The sequence below is a fragment of the Pinus tabuliformis genome, chromosome 9, assembly GCF_031772625.1.
Source record: "Pinus tabuliformis cultivar Carrire ecotype Pingquan chromosome 9, CPIR1, whole genome shotgun sequence".
Taxonomy (NCBI): Eukaryota; Viridiplantae; Streptophyta; class Pinopsida; order Pinales; family Pinaceae; genus Pinus; species Pinus tabuliformis.
In genome coordinates, this window is record NC_142307.1 from 672,353,228 (window position 1) to 672,371,640 (window position 18,413).

An 18,413-nucleotide genomic window follows, 5' to 3' on the forward strand; every position below is an offset into this window, starting at 1 on the left:
AGTGTACTATTTTTTCGAGAGGGAGAATTGCATCTAGATAACCTAGACTTAGAAATATATAATGTTGTCAAAAAATCTTGGATGCACAAGGTGATTGGGATCCCCTTATATTTTCATGTGTAAACGCAGTTGAGTGGATTATGAAACATGTTTATCCTAAGGAATCCATGGTCAAGGATAATCATGGAAATCCTATTTCATGATTTAGTGCCTCAAACGTTGAGATGTATTATAATTTTCCCAAGGAAGAAATGACCTTGGACGAGGAAAATATATCAGATTTCAAGATCCTACCCAAAGAGATACTAAATACATGTTGGACAGAAAAATGAACCCTCAGGTCCTAGAAAAACAAGGAGTATCCTACCAATCTAATAAAGACTCCATTTCAACTAGTATCTTTTATGTTAAGCAGGTTGTATGCTTAACCCAATCCAAAAACCTTGTATGAAGGATGGGTTCCATTGGTGTACTCTGTAGTAGTTGAGGGAAGAATTTTCAACTAGGCTAAAATCCTCTCACTCTCCTTGAAGGACAACATTAGGAAAGCTCAGAATCCAAAGGAAGCACAACAACCTCAATTCTTCATTGCCTCCTACCTCTTGGATTTCATTTGTGCGAAGCATGCATTCCAAAAAATGAACTAGAAGAAGAAATTTTAGGAGGATCGAACCCACATCTGTTGTAAATTCCTTTAGGAGTATCACTACATCCATTCATACTCTAAATTATGCCAAGATTTATTTATCCCACTCTATGAATTCTTGTTCAATGTACTTGCTAGGTTGATCCGGATCTTGGGTTGAGGCCCCCAAGATTTGAAAAGTTAAAGTTCCAAAAGAAAAGAAAAAAGAACACACAATAAACAAAACCACCAAGAAACTTCTTATTAAAATAGAGAATAATTGTAAAAGTTACATTGTGGTGGACAATTTGTCCTTTTACAAAATGTGACTTGTTACTTATAGTATTTTTTAGTTACAATAATAGCGGTAAATTCCATGGGTGGTTAAATAACATGGGTGAATGAATACCATGGGTAGATGCCACCTATAATACCATGGGTGGATGCCACTTACAATACCCTGGGTGGATGAATACCATGGGTGTACCATGTGTGAATGAATACCATGGGTATATGCCACTTTCCATTCAAATCATTCCTCCCTCCTTAAGAAGCAATGATATCCATTGCGTGAAGTTTCCTTCTGAGAAGCCTTTGTTGAATATGAAGAGCCACTAAAGAGAAGAGCTTTTTGTGGTTAACCCATAACCATGATGAACGAAGATTTGAGTATAGAGATACTTTGTAATGCTTGTGAACAACTGTGATACTAACAACGTGCGACCTAGAAAATGGAATTTGATGAAGCGTGGGTTTATGGATGACCCATAACCATGAAAAATGAAGATCTGAGGATAGAGATACCCCGTAATGCTTATGACCAACTATGATACTAACAGTGTGCGGCCTAGCAAATGGACTTCAATGACAAGGGTTTTCTATGGTTGACCCAAAACCCTGATTCTTGTAAGTCTTCTTATTAAAAGCATGGTGGCTTATCTAGTAGATTCTCCTATCCAATGAGATGTTGTAAAGGGTTCTTTCACATTGTTTTTTTCCAGCAATAGACCTCTTGTTGTAGCATTGCTGATAACTTCAGGTATAGGCGTTGAAATCAAATTTCATCAAAGACCCATTTAAGGTAGAGAATATATATTTATCTTGATACAAGAAACTTGAAGTTTGATGACCTGTGGAGTGAGAAAATGATTCTAGAAACTCATGGTAAATGTGGTTGCGCAACATTCTAGACATGTGCAACTTCAATTTCTCATATCTCTCAAACCGGGAAACAAAATAAAATTCTGTAAAAAAACCATTTAAGCTACAAGAAATAATTTCAAATGAGCTATTTTTCACCTTCTAGGATATTTTTTGGAGGTCATAGCACTTGCATGAAGTTTTCTAAAGATTACTGGAAAACTTTGAAACTAAAATATGCTTCAAACCTTCATTCCCATGGAGACGTAACTTGAATCTGATAGCACTAATCTGGATCTTTGTGGTATGCCCCCAAGATATAAAAAATATAAATGGCAAAATAATAGTGTAGAACACACAGTAAAAAAAACCACCAATAAACTTTTTATTAAAATAGAAATAATTGTAAAAGCTACATTGTGGTGGACAATTTTTCCTTTTACAAAATGTGACCTGTTACTTATAGTCTTTTTTAGTTACAATATCATGAGTAAATTACATGGGTTGGAAAATACCATGGGTGAATGAATACCATGCGTAGATTCCACCTACAATACCATGGGTGGATAAAAACCATGGATGGATGAATACCATGGGTGGATGGCACTTACAATACCATGGATAGATTCCATGGGAGGATGAATACTATGGGTGGATAAATACCATGGGTGGATGAATACCATGGGTGGATGAATACCATGGGGAGATTCCACTTACATACCATGGGTAGATTCCATGAGTGTGTTGTCACTTTTTTTATCTCCTGTCACACAATTTCTTTCAGAAGATATAGAAGCCTCCTAGAGACATCCTCTGGTTTGATAGGAGACCAGTGCCTAGGGCATCTGAGAGGAGTGATTTTGAATATTATCAATAGGGATTTCTGTTGCATTCCATACGTCACATAGTTTGAAAAGAGATAATTCAGTGGCTTGGTTCAATATTCCTTCATGAAGGTAAACTCAAGAAAACACATAGATATAAATACTCAAGGGGTAAATATGGCTAATATGAAAGAGAAATGTATTAGTTATGGTGGACGACACACAACAATTGGAAGCTTAACATTGTTGTTGCAGTATAGAAGAACAAGAGGCAGGAAAGGAGGGTAATTTATGAAGAGGGTTGGACAGAACACAAAATCCTATGCAACAATATCCAACATAAATATGGAAGAGTGAGGAGATGAAAATGAAAAAAGAGTGGAGCATGAATTAAGGTCTCAAACTCTATGCCTCATGAATACATGTGTCCCCAAACAACAATAAGTAAATCTTGAGCACATACAGGTACTGTAGGTTATCAAATAACGCAAGTAAATATGTTGTTACACAAGTACTGTAGGCTATCAAATAACATGAGTAAATATGTTGTTACATAGGTACTTTTACTACTTAGTAGCAAACATACAACCATGAATGAGAGTGAAACCAATAGCTTCATTACACGATTTCAGAGGAGGAAAGACATACATGAAGTGATATACAAAGGGGAAAACATATTGCACATTTCTCTGATTGGAATCAACAAAATTGCTTCATTAATCTTTGAAGATGGAGTCCAAATCACTAGTTCATTACATTTAACAATTGTACATGCCCGATGACCTCATGAACAAGCAAATTGAACCAAAGTGGAATAACAAAATCCGAGCCTCTTGGGTGCAGAATTCCAGAACCTATCTTAAATGTTGCTTCCCTCTATTTATAAGGAGAGGGGAGTTTCGATCAACAACTACAAAATATCTCAGCCGAGCTCCAGCTATGTGATAAACTAGTTGTCTCAACGTGTGAAGGTTTTCTACCCAAATCATTATTTAAAATGTAGAAATTACAGAATAAAAGAAATAAGGAAAACTAAATGATGGTTGAGGAAAATATCTCCTTACCATTCCTGTGATGGCCTCCGATCATGCCGCGTCTTTTCCATGATGTTTCTCATTAGTTGTTTGATTTGTTCACTTATCACCTTCGTCTTGACTGCTTGAGTTCCCCACTCTCTAGAGCTGGGAGAGATGAAATTTTGGTTTCCTGCCATAGTGTAGAAACATAGATTGACCCGGTAGTCTTTCATTGCCTGACTGCATGGAGCTCCATGCTGAGAAATTAATTCTTAGGTGACCTGCACACTTATTCCTAAGTCCCATACCTCCATTTACTCACTAAAGATGTGCGTTGGAGCATAGAGATGGCTTATATCACCTAAAGGTAGAACCAACACTCTTTCTTGTAGATCATGGTCCTTGCTACCTTGACCTAATGATCTTTGAAAGATGCCATTAGTCCTGAGACCAACTCCTATATTCCCACATTAAATCTTGTAGCTACCGATCCATATGCCTTTAACTCTCTGTATTACACTATCAGAGCCTAATATGTCTTGTATTATTGCAATAGTGTTATATCATATATTTTACTCATTGGGACTTTTATTCTTAAAGACATTATGAAAACAAAGTTTCGATGTCCTTGGCCCCTTTTGTTTAGCCCCTTTCTATTTTCCTCCATGGCACTGGGTGTGGTGACCGGAGGCTTAGCCTTAAGGAACTAAGGAATTTGTTCCTGCACAGGGGCCCTTTTTCCTTTGTCAAGAGCTTAGAGCCCTTGGTTCTATAATTTATTCTTGATCATGTGCCAGCCCTAATATCAGAGCCCCCTTATCGACACTTTTTCAATTTCCAACTGTTATAAAGTGTTGACATCCTCAACCTTCAATATGTAGACCTCTGATATGATGTCATCACTCCACGTGGAACTTCCTGAGTGGTGACATGTGTCACCCATATTTCCCCCCTTAGCCCCTTCAAAACTCCAAAACTACCTACCACGTGCCTTGCCATACTGCCACATCATACTGACGTCAGATGCCATTGTAGCTTTATCAAAACCAATCATATGTTGTCACGTGTCTTTATAAAAGCCAATAATATGCTACCATGTATAGATTATCGAAGCCAATCATATGATGCCATGTGTCCTGCTAGAGGTGAGAGAGAAGGGCCCATCCACCTTTGGTTTTGTGATGAAATCCCTTGCTAATCCTTATCGATGCTCCCCTCCAGTTTTTAACACTATCATAACTTTTAACAATATCACAAAATTTTAAAGGTTTTCACTTTTAGAATTTCTGATCTTTCGATTTTTGATGTTCTGATAACCTTTGAGCTCTAACACTGCCTGCTCTGATGTATTGGACCTCCGACATTGCGACCGTCGATAATGCGATGCACCGATAATGCGCCCTCAGACAACTTGACCTCTGATATTGTGATGTGCCAATAATGTGACCGTCGATATCTCTGACCTCCAATATGTGATCAATGATATATCTGATGCTTTGATGATGCGATCATTGATATCCCTAGACCTTCGATATGAGATCTCTGATTTTTTAGACCTTCCGTTGGCTTAAATCCTTGAAACTTCATGAGAACATATCTTTTTATCCAGGAGTCCATTTTTAGACTTCCACATGTCGTTCGAAATCTTGTTTAGAGTAATTTCCAATAGAGACGGTTCGATTTGGACTTTGAGTCATTCTATGGCTTGGAAAACTACTGCAAACTTCTCTTCTCTTTTACATTATTTTGACATCATTTGGCACCATTCAAACAATTTTGCAGTAAGTGATAACATTGGCTCCAATTGGGGACAGTGCCTTGCTAGCAAGGTGGTGAGAACCTGTAGACTAGTACCCTTCACCATTTTGCATCGAGTCAAAAATATATTGAACCCATAAAACCATAAAATCTCTATGGAACCTTATTTGTTGGGAGTCCTTTCCTCATAATTCTGAAATTCAGAACTACAAACTCTAAAAACTAGAAATTAAACACTCACATAGTGAGCTTATTTATATATAACCCCTATTTATGCATAGGGCTAAATTCACCCAAGTGAGGTAAACCTTCCAATGGTACCAGGTCAGAATTTTTTGTGCTAGAACTAATGCCTCCATGCCGCTGAAATTTAGAAATCAAAACAAGCATGCACCATGAAAAAACTTGATACCTACCCCAGAAACAACATTTGCTATTGACTAAAGAATGTTGTCATATAGTCAACTACTGGGTGATAAAACCGATGAGAGAAAATTCCATTTCCTTCATTTTCTTGAAAATTATGCTGACCAATATCTTCTTGGTTAGGGCAGCCACAAACACTACTTGGCTCTTTTTCATTTTCAGAGATGGGCCTAGAGGGGGAAGGTGACTTCTCTTCTTTGAGGACTTCAGGTTTAAAGTAGTTTGGATCTAAGGATTCCTTATTTTTTTGAATAATTGGATCTAAATGGCCCTCCCCCTTCTTAGCTATCTTAGGAGGCTCTTGGGATGAAGTGCCTTTGTTTTGGTCTTGTTCCCTTGATCTCTTTCTATATGACCGAAGATCATATTTCTTGTGCAGCTAAGGCTGCATGAAATGAGAGAAATTCTTGTGGTAATAATCAATCTTACCATCATTTAGCATTGCATAAAGATCATCCTCCTCTTCTTCATACGTTCTAACTTCTTGTTCTTCGTCAAGGAAAAAGGAATACAGGTTCCCCTGAACTTCGTTGGCATATTGTATCTGCTCCTCTACATCATCTTTTATATATAATGGAGGATGGATGTGGTCTTACTATTCTTTCCTATCCCTTTACAATATCTATTGGGGAGGCCTTTTGTATTGGGGATTGAAACCTCGAATAGCATCCTCGAATTTCTATCATGGAAGGTTTTTATTTTCTAGCTCTAGTTTTATTAGTTTATTTGTGAAGTTCTTTATCAACTTATACATCTCCTCCATCTGATGTTCTTGGGGTTCTCTTCCACGACTTGAGGAGGTTGCCTCCTCTTTGCCCTTTTTCTTCTCTCAAGGGTTAGTTCTTCTTCTTGAATTCCTTGTTGATGTAAGATTTTCTTCTACCTAGAGAGCATCAGTATTGGGGGCTTTTTCCTTGCAGATACTTCTGGATATTAGTCTTTCTGGATCAGATACAGATGTCGTTCTTTGCTGAGAGGCATTTGAGCGAGTATGGGGCCTCTTAAAAGTTAGGGTGATGACCTTATGAATTTACAGTGGAGTCGTAAGTATTTTTACCATAAGATTGAGACAGTGGTGTCACCAAGGTGAGATATCTTCAACCCACACTTCCCTTTCTCACCCCACAAAGGGAATGTAAAAATTTTCATACCTAAGTAAAGGTATTCTGATTCGTTCCCCGACAATGGCACCAAAAAGATGTCGCTTTTTTTTATCTCATATCACACAATTTATTTCAGAATATATATATAAGCCTCCTCAAGACAACCTCTAGGTTGATGGGAGACCAGTGCATAGGGCATCCGAGAGGAGTGCTTTTGAAGATTATCAATAGGGATTTCTTCTCCACTCCATATGTCACGTAGTTTGAAAAGAGATAATTCAAGGGCTTGGTTCAATAGTCCTTCATCAAGGTAAACTCAAGAAAACACATAGATATAAATGCTTAGGGATAAATACGAATAATCTCAAAGAGAAATGTATTGGTTCTGGTGGCCGACACATAACAATAAGTAGCTTAACATTGTTGTTGTATTAAAGATGAAACAGAGGAAGGAAAGGAGGGGAATTGATGCAGAGGGCTAGACAAAACACAAAATCCTAAGCAAGAATATCCAATAGAAATATGGAAGAGAGAGGAGATGAAAATGCAGAAAGAGTGGAGCATGAATTAAGGTCTCCAACTCTATTCCTCATGAATACATTTGTCCCCAAACAACAATAAGTAAATCTTGAGTACATATAAGTACTGTAGGTTATCAAATAACACAATTAAAGTTTTTGTTACACAGGTATTGTAGGCTATCAAATAACACAAGTAAATATGTTGTTACACAGGTACTTTTACTACTTAGCAGCAAACATACAACCATGAATGAGAGTGAAACCAACAACTTCATTACACAATTTCAGAGGAGGAAAGACATAAATGAAGTGATATACAAAGGGGAAAACATACTATACATTTCTCTGATTGGAATCAACAAAACTGCTTCATTAATCCTTGAAGATGGAGTCCAAATCACCATTCCATTACATTTAACAATTCTACATGCCTGAGGACCTCATGAACAAGAAAATTGACTCCAAAGTGGAACCACATAATTCAAGCCTCTTGGGTGCAGAATTATGGAACCTGTCTTAAGTGTTTCTTCCCTCTATTTAAAAGGCGAGGGGGAGCTTTGAACAACAAATACAAAATATCTGAGCCAAGCTCTAGCTATCTGATCAACTAATTGTCTCAATGTGCAAAGGTCTACTGCCCAAATCATTACAAAGGATATAATTCCTTTCTTTTAAATGTAGAAATTACAGAATAAAAGAAATAAGGAAAACTAAATGATGGTTAAGGAAAATATCTCCCTTCCATTCCTGTGATGGCCTCCAATCAGGCCACATGTTTTCCATGATGTTCCTCTTTAGTTGTTTGGCTGGTTCACCTATTGCTTTCGCCTTAACTGGTTGAATTACCCACTCTCTGGAGCTGAAAGTGATCAACTATCGGTTGCTTGCCATAGTGCAGAAACAAAGATTGACATGGCAGTGTTTCATTGCCTGACTGTGTGGAGCTCCATGCTGAGAAATTAATTCTCAGGTGACTTGCACATTGCTTCCTGAGTCCCATACCTCCATTTACTCACTGAACACATGTGTTGGAGCACAAATATTGCTTGTATCACCTCAAGACATATCCAACAATCTTTCCTGTGGACCATGGTCCTTGTTACTTTGACCCAACGATCTTTGAAAGTCACAATTACTCCTCAGACCAACTGCTCCGTTTCCACATTAAATCTTGTACCTGCCGACCTATATGCCTTTAGCTCACTATATTACACTATCATAGCCCAATATGTCATGTATTATGGAAATTGTGTTATATCAGATCTTTTACTCATCACCCCTTTTGTTTAGCCCCTTTCTATTTTCCTCCATGGTACTGGGTGTGGTGACCGAAGGCTTAGCCTTAAGGTGCTAGGGAATTTTGTTCCTGCTTGGGGTCATTTTCCCTTTGTTAAGAGCATAGAACCCTTGGTTCTATAAGTTCTTCTCAACCATGTTCCAACCCTAATATCAGAGCCCCCTTATCGACACTTTTTGTTGGGATGGGGTCCCTGGGTCAAATTTTGTCAATTAACTCAATTTTTGTAAAAAATTTTGTTAAATAATGTAAAGTCCCCTCGAAATGTGGAAGCGAAGCGCGGAGCTAAGTAAGAGTCAAAGGGGAATTAGTCCCTTGTATGGGTAGGTGATAGGTCAGTTTTGAGGCTCACCCATGGTCCGTGGGCCATGGTATTGTAATGTAAAGGCTACATATAGTTGAGTCATAGCGAGTCTAAAGGGATAACTTTTTGATAGAGAATCAGTGTAAGGGCAAGGTGCTAAGGTAGGAGAAATTTGTTTCCTGTACTTAGGTGAAAGGTGAAGGTTCTTGCAGCTGAGTGCGCGGAGACCTTGGTAAGTCCGCTGCTGAGTGTGAGAGCCCCTACAACTGGGTGCGTAGGGATAAGAAGTTTGTATATGAACATTACATCTTAATAAAGATTGTTTTGAGCTAAATATGTGCATCTGTGCCTTGTTTATTTACTTCTATTTAAGTTTATGTATCTTCGATCTGTAATCTGTTTTATGTGAATTAATGATTTATTTCCATGCGGAACAAGTAGATCTATAATATTTATGCATAATAAGTATAATCAACCTCCTTTGTGGAACTCAGGAAGTTGTTAAATAAACATATTGTAGTTAAACTGCTCGGAAGGGGTAGATATGCGCAAAGGCAGATCTAGGTCATAAATGCTCCAGAATATATTGTTTATTGCACGAAAGTAGTGAGTTTATGTCCTTTATGCCTTTTAAGTATAATCAAGTACCTTCGTGAAGGTTTGAAGGTCAATTTAGAGGAGTTGCAGTGGTTGTCAGTCGAAATTAATAGGTCTACACGAAGGAAAATCTAATCTATAAGAACCTTAGGAAGACCATCACATAGGCCTCTGGATGCAGAAACCTAGTTCTAGCATCCCAAAATATTGCTTCAGGTGAGACTACAGCCTACGCTACGAAGGTTGTTGATGACAGTTCCACCAATTAATGTTTTGTTGATTGGTCTGAATAACTCTGAACCTGGCTCAGGCCCCCTTAAGCCAACAAACGATTTCGTTGCCAGTATCGGGATCAATTTGAGGAATGTGTGATGTTGAATAAGTGGTTCCCTACCAAGAAAGCATTGAGAAGTGGCTCGACTAAAAGGAAAACGTGTTTGTAGCTCAGGAGAATAGAAATCCATGGTTATCCAAGGAGAAGTGGTTCAGTAGATACCTATACTTAGACAAAACTGAAAACTTTTTATGTTTCTTCCCTTACGAATTGCACGAGTGGCTAATCTGATAATCACCCTATGAGTAATCTCAGTTAAGAATTATTAATTAAAGGTATTACAGACTCATTTGTTGGTGTGTGTCTATGTTATTTAGGCAACGAATCGATCAGATTGCAAATACACAAACACTTGAAATGGAGAACAGCAGAGAAATACATTAAGCAAAGATAAGAACACAAGAATTTAATAAGGAGTTCACCCTATCCTCCAGGGCTATGTCTTCAGTCTAGATCTCAGTGGTGGCCTTCTTTTATGGTGTCTTAAAAGTAGAGAATTACAATGAAGGAGCTCAATATGAGTCTCCTGAACAGAATTTGCTTGGCAGGGTGGTTCTTGGGTTCCCCAAGCCACTAAAGTGCATAGACCCTTTTCCTTACCAGCTTCTTTGACCTTTCTAGTCTTTGATGGAAAGAGCCCAGTGTGGTGCCCAGTCCTGACATATCCCCTCAGGGATGGATTGAATCTCTCAAGCTCTCTGGTGCTCGACACTACCTTTGGTCAGCTCGGCCCTCTGTCTTCCTTCTGCTTCCTTTGCTTCACTGTCTTTCTTCATTTTCTCTGTCTTCTGTCTTCCCCGTCTTTGGTGTTCCCCCCTTTTTCTTTCTTCTGATTCATCTGTTCATGGCTTTAAAGCCATTTGATCCCTTGGCTATTCGATTCCTCTTCCACTTCCCATCGGATATCCTGCACAGCTTCGCCTGGAGTTCCCTGTCTCGGCGTCATCATCAGGCTCACAGGGAGTGGCCACTTGTCCTCCTGCAACTGTGCCAGCTAGCCTCATTAGTTTGGTTTTTCTGTTACATCATGGAATGAGTCATCTGCCACCTTGGTGGTCAAATTAGACGTCAAATTCTTATAGATCGTGGCTTAATCCCCTATCGATTCCAACTTTCCCATCGGGCGTGATCTTAGTCGTTAGATTTGGGGCCTCCAGATTCGACGACATTCGCACAGTTCGCACGGTTGACTTACTCGATCATTAGCACGCAATGAGCAGTGGTTTTCTCTCTCCTCCACTTGCCACGCGTCGACCGCTGAATGGAATCACTCCGTTTTCGCCAAAACTACTTACCGCCCAAGGGTGCCCCGAATAAATATCTCCAGTTTTTGGAGTGCGGGTCCTGCCTTTGCCTTTAGCCTTTTTCCCCACAGTTTTCCCAGCTCTCATGTGACCGAGTGCTCAGGGCCTCTCCTTCTCAAGGGTTTTTTCCCAGCAATGCGCGATTAGCGCTAAGCGCTAATTGCTAATTACGCATCAAAAATTGCCTCCTTTTCCCGATCCGGGCCTCCTAGGTGCTAGTTTTGCCTCCTGCATAGTCTCTATGGGCCTCGGTCAACGCGCTTTGACCGAGGTCCTCGTCGTTCCCCATTGGCTGCTAACTGCCACTGGTTAGAGGTGTTTCTGATCACTGTTCTTAATGCTTTGAAGTCAAAGTTTTGTCCTGATTTGATATAATCATGGTTCTCTTATTTTTCTTCATGGATCCAATTTGGATCACGAACTTCCCACTGAAAAGATTTTGGACCACCAAAAGTTGGTTTTCAAGCATTCCCTAAGTGAAGGTACTATTTTCTCACTTGTCCTATCTCAATCCACTTTGCACCGCTCGGCTTTGAACCTTTGAGCCCTACTCTAAGGTACTCAACATCTCCTCTGCACGTCATCCTCACCTTCCTGTCCAGCACTGTGTCTTCCTGCAATTCATTAAGATATTTAGGTAGTAGGTCGTCAATAGAGGGAAACTGACTCTATTCTTCAGGATCCTCAATCATTGAAGGTTCAAACAATCTCAAGCAATCTGCATTTATGACTGAGTAGATGTGCATGTAAGCTAGTAGATCAAGGCGAAAAGCATTCTCACCAATCTTCTCAAGTATTTTGAAAGGTCCATACCTGATAGGCTTTAGCTTTTTACCTTCACCTTGCATCCTATCCTTGCTGATATATAGCCATACCTGGTCACCAACTTGAAAACTATGCTCCATCCGATGCTTGTCATGCCTAGCCTTGTATTTGGCTTGGCTTTTCTCCAGCTATTCCTGTACTGCCTGGTGGATCTCCTGGATTTGTCCAATGAACCTAGTTGCCCTATCCACATCACTGTGTCCATCAACTATGGTATCTTTACCAAAGACAAAATCCAAAGGAGACCTTGGTGTGAAACCAAAACAGGTCTCAAAAGGAGATCTCTGTGTAGAAGAATGTTTTGCTCTGTTGTAAGCATGCTGCACATAACACAAATGTTCATCCCAAAGATTAGGATGTTTGCTGTAATATCCTCCGAGTAACTGGATCACTGTCCTGTTAACTACTTCTGTCTGGCCATCAGTTTGTGGATGAAAAGTTGTGCTTTTCTTTAGTTTGGTGTCCATCAATTCCCACAGACTTGACCGAAAATTCCCCACAAATCAGGTGTCTCGATCAGATACAATGGAAGTGGGTAATCCAAAATGAACCCATACATGTTCAAAGAAAAATTTTGCAGTCTGTTCAGTTGTAATCTGTTTATTACAAGGTATCAAAATACACATTTTGTTGAACCTGTCCACAACAACATATAGATAATCATGACCTTTTCTAGATTTAGGTAGTCCCCCAACGAAATCAATGGAAACACTTTCGCAAGTGTGAGAAGGTAATGGTAATGAAGTGTACAAGCCTAGTTTTCTGTTGCTGGGCTTGCTTTTAGCACACATAGCACACCCTCTTACATATCTAGAAACTGTCTCATTCATTTTTGGCCAATAACAAAATCTTTTCAACTGTGCAACCATTTTACTTATCCCAAAGTGACCTGATATTAGAGAAGTGTGTGCTTCCCTAATTATCTTTATTCTCTCAGTTTGTGGAATGCAGAGTTTCCCACAATGGTATAAGATTCGGTCCTTTATATGGTAATCCAGTTCTTCTACTCTTTTGCCTTAACTCAAAGTTGCATTTACATCTTTAAAGTCTATATCTTGAGCATATTGTTCAATATAGCTTTCATGTAGCATATAATTATGCTTAAGTATAGTAGATGCATTTATAATGGGTCTAGATAACATGTCTGCAACTTTGTTATGTATGCCCTTTTTATATCTAATGACTAAATGAAACTGTTGTAGAAAACCCATCCATCTGTAGTGTCTTGATTGTTGCAACTTAGTTTGGGAGTGTAGATATTGAAGTGGTTGATGATCAGTATGTATTACTATCTCTTTGCCCATTAAGTAATGTTTCCACTTTTTCACACTCTAAACTAATGCATACAATTCTTTATCATATGTAGGATAGTTAACTACTACAGGATTAAAAGTCTCAGAATGATAGCATATGGGTTTACCGTGTTGTGTCAACACTGCTCCCATGGCATAGTCACTGGCATCAGTTTTGATTTCAAATGGTCTTTGTAGATCAGGCAGTGCTAGTACAGGTGTTGTACTAATCTTTTCTTTCAAGGTGTCGAAGGCTTTCTGATGTTTGCCTCACCACCGAAACACCTTGTTCAATCTTGTTAAAGCATGTAAGGGAGCTACAATTGAGGAAAAGTTAGAAATGAACTTCCTCCAATATTGTGTTGCTCCTAAGAAGCTTCTAACTTCTGTAACAGACTTGGGTTTAGGCCAGTTCACAATGACTACCACTTTAGAGGGATCTATCTTCAATTCACCACCCCCTACTATATGACCCAAATAATTCATAGATGTCTTGCCCAATTCACATTTTGAGAGTTTAACATAAAGTTTTTCTCTTTTCAAAACATCTAGTGTCTGTTTAACATGATTTAAATGTTCTTCCCATGTTTTACTAAAAATCAGAATGTCATCCAGATACATAATAACAAAATCATCAAGAAAAAGTTTGAGTACATCATTCATTAATCTCATAAAAGTAGCAGGAGCATTAGTTAAGCCAAAAGGCATAACCAACCACTCATACAATCCCTTCTTTGTTTTGAAAGCGGTCTTCCATGCATCTTGTTCTGCAACTCTGACCTAATGGTATCCACTGTGCAAGTCTAGCTTGGTGAAATAAACAGCTTCCTTCAATTGATCTAAAAGATCATCTATCCGAGGAAGGGGATAACGGTTTTTTATCGTTATCTTATTCAGTGCTTGGTAATCAATGCACATTCTCCACAAGCCATCTTTCTTTCTCACCAAAATGATTGGTGACCCACATGGTGATGTGCTAGCCCTGATGAACCCCTTCTCGAGCAACTCCTGCACTTGCTTCTTGATTTCAGCATTCTCTAAAGCTGACAACCTATACATTCCAATGTTAGGCAATGGAACATCTTGCTACAAAATAATATCATGCACTATTTCCTTTATGGGTGGTAGACCTTTAGGTTCTTGAAACAAGATATCATACTCTGAAACAACCTTTTCTATATCAGCTTGTTGTTTAGCATTACAACCCTCAAATACATTGGTTTTATCAGGTTTCTTTTCCTTTACAACTATCAGTAAGAATTGTTTGCATGAATTTATCATTCTTTTCATTTGCCGCGAGTTTATGAGAGTATAATTATTCTTGAGCTTATGAGCTCTTACAAAGTATTTGATTCCATCTTTAACAAGTCGATACTTGTTCTCAGTTCTATAGAAAATGGCCTTTCTATCATACAAGTAAGGACTTCCTAAAACAATTCCACATATATCCAAGGGAATTATGTCTAACTCCACCTCATCTAGAAATGTTGACCCAAAAGAAAACTTGAGTTTGCACTGTCTAGTCACTTGTAGTTGTGATTTATCATTCAACCATCCTAATGGGTATGGTTTCTTGTGAGGTGTACTTACTAATCCCAATTTATTTACAATTGCTTCAAAAATTAAATTTACTTGTGAGCCACTATCAAACAAAGTATCAATCTTTTGATATTTGGAAACAACTCGAATATGGAAAAGATCATGTCTTTTTCTCTCATTCTCTTCATCAATAACAGATTGAGCAGAATTACTAGTAGATGCTTCAGAATTCTTACCTTTGATACCTGTGGCTGCAATGGTTGTTTCATATCCCAAGTCTGACCCCAAATCTTTCTGAATAGCTGCAACAGTCTTCTTCTTCTTGCCCTCGAACTTCTTAGGCCTCAGCTCTGGATGCAAAATACAACAATGCTCATCATCATGTCCATCCTTTTTACAGTGAGTGCATGAAGCTTTGCTTTTCTGTGCAGTGTTAGCCTTCCTTTCTTTACACTTCTGCTTTCTTTTCTCCTTTCTCTTGCTTGCAGTGGGTTGGAATGGTCCCCCAACTTCTGTATTTCCATTCTTTCCTCTAGCATCTAGATTAGTAGCTTGTACAGACACCTCATCTATACTAGTGGGATTAAACATGAGTATGGTATGCCTCATGTAGCTGTGTAGACCACCAATGTACTTCAAAAGAGTCTCTGGTGAGTCTAATGAAATTCCTAGAATCAATGCTCTCTTTCTAAATTCTTGAGTGTACCCTTGCACACTTTGCCCTTTCAACTGTTGAAGAGTTTGCCAACTCATCATGGCTTGTTGCATGTAGGCCAATGGGTAGAACTGCTTTTTGATTATAGAAACAAATTCATTCCAGACAGAGATAGTCTTACCATGTATTTTCATATCAGCTTGGGTTCTGCCTTCCCACCAAACCAAGGCAGTGCCTCCTAGGCGTAGGCTTGCCAGCTGAATCTTGCTCTTGTCTGAGTCGATGTTCTGTACTCTGCAATAAACATCAATCTGTCTAATCCAATTGTCCAACTTTTCTGCATTTAGCTCTCCATCATATATAGGCAAATCAAATTTAACATCTAGTTTGATTAAGGATGCTTTCTTGTTATGCACAGGGCTATTAGGAGGTGTGAGAAAGCTTTCCTCTTTCCCTTTTCCTTTGGAGTGGTCATGGAAGTGAGACTCATCTTCTTCTTTGTCTTATTTGGAGCCTCATGATTCTTCATCCTTATGTTTTCTAAAGTCCCTATACATTTCTTCTACCATGGACTTTATAGCTAGGAAAATTTCTATGAATTGAGGGTCTGGCCCCACAGAACCTTCCTCTGACATTGTCTTCCGAGGATAGACTCTCCCAATTTCAGGATTAGTTTCCACCAACTCTCCTTCTCCTAATTTGAGCTTTGATCTAGTGAGCATTCAACAGCTAAACCAACACAAGCTTGTCTAACCTTTATAGCCTAGAGCTCTGATACCACTTGATCTGATAATCACCCTATGAGTGATCTCAGTTAAGAATTATTAATTGAAGGTATTACAGACTCATGTGTTGGTGTGTGTCTATGTTATTTAAGCAACAGATCGATCAGATTTCAAATACATAGACACTTGAAATGGAGAACAACAGAGAAATACAGTAAGAAAAGATAAGAGCGCAAGAATTTAATAAGGAGTTCACCCTATCCTCCAGGGCTACGTCTCTGGTCCAACTCTCAGTGGTGGCCTTATTTTATGGTGTCTTAAAAGTAGATAATTACAATGAAGGAGCTCAATATGAGTCTCCTAAAAAAAATTTGCTTGGCAGGGTGGTTCTTGGATTCCCCAAGCCACTAGAGTGCACAGACCCTATTCCTTACTAGCTTCTTTGACCTTTCTGGTCTTTGATGGAAAGAGCCTAGTGTGGTGCTTAGTCCTGACAGATCCCCTCAGGGATGGCTTGAATCTCTCAAGCTCTTTGGTGCTTGACGCTGCCTTTGGTCAGCTCGGCCCTCTGTCTTCCTTCTGCTTCCTTTTCTTCACTGTCTTTCTTCGTTTTCTCTGTCTTCTGTCTTCCCCATCTTCGCTGTTCCCCCATTTTTCTTTCTTTTGCTTCGTCTGTTCATGGCTTTAAATCCATTTGATCCCCTGGCTATTCGATTCCCCTTCCACTTCCCATCGGATCGCCTGGAGTTCCCTGTCTCGGCGTCATCATTAGGCTCACAAGGAGTGGCCACTTGTCCTCCTGCAACTGGCCAGCTAGCCTCATCAGTTTGGTTTTTCTGTTACGTTGTGGAATGAGTCATCTGCTACCTTGGTGATCAAATCGGACGTCAAGATCGTGGCTTAATCCCTTATCGATTCCAGCTTTCCCATCGGGCGCGATCTCAGCCGTTAGACCTGGGGCCTCCAGATCTGACACCATTCGCACATTTCGTACGGTTGACTTGCTCGACTGTTAGCATGCGATGAGTGGCGGTTTTCTCTCTCCTCTGCTTGCCACGTGTTGGCCACTGAATGGAATCGCTCCATTTTCGCCAAAACTACTTACCGCCTAAGGGTGCCCCCGATAAATACCACCAGCTTTTGGACTGCGGGTCTCACCTTTGCCTTTAGCCTTTTTCCCCATGGTTTTCCCAGCTCTCATGCGATTGAGCACTCGAGGCCTCTCCTTCTCAAGGGGTTTTGCCCAATGATGCATGATTAGCGCTAAGCATTAATCGCGCATCAAAAACTGCCTACTTTTCCTGATCCGGGCCTCCCAAGGGCTAGTTTCGCCTCCTACGTAGTCTCCATGGGCCTTGATCAGTGTGCTTTGACCGAGGTCCTCGTCATTCCCCGCTGGCTGCTAACTGCCACTAGTTAGACGTGTTTCTGATCACTGTTCTTAATGCTTTGAAGTCGAAGTTTTGTCCCAATTTGATACAGTCATGGTTCTCTGATTTTTCTTCATGGATCTAATTTGGATCAATGGCTGTCTAGATTACCGGACAATCATGGTACATGGAGAGTTGATGGCCCTATTGTGTGGACTCCGGAGCTAGTGAGGAACTTGGAAGCTTTAGAGAACAACATCGCGTGGGCCATCGATCATTGGATTGATAGAACACTGGGAGCATTTGTGAATGAGTTCACGATCGATACAACGATCAGTTAAAGTGAAGTAGAGCACAGGCTATTCAAAGGACCATGAGGTAAGTACTATGATCTTTGAAAACATGGATTAAGATGTTGTTGTTCAAAAAACAGGTTATGCCATTACCTTGATGTTTGGGACTACGCGAAGCAGAAAACTCTTTAGAAGAATGGACAATTGGGTTATGAATATAGTCCGCTATTGGGATCCTTATCAAGTGACGATGAAGGAACAATTCTAAATACACCACGAAGCATAGGAGGAAAGCAAAGCATTTCAATATTCCTGTCTCCTACTGCTGATTCTACTAGTTGCATGGAGACTACCGTAGGATAGTCAGTTCCCTCCGCAGGATGAAGATTTATTGGAGGCAGAGAAGTTCACTTCATTGTGGGTGATGAAGGATTCAGAGAGGATCACAGAGTCAAATTTTTTCTG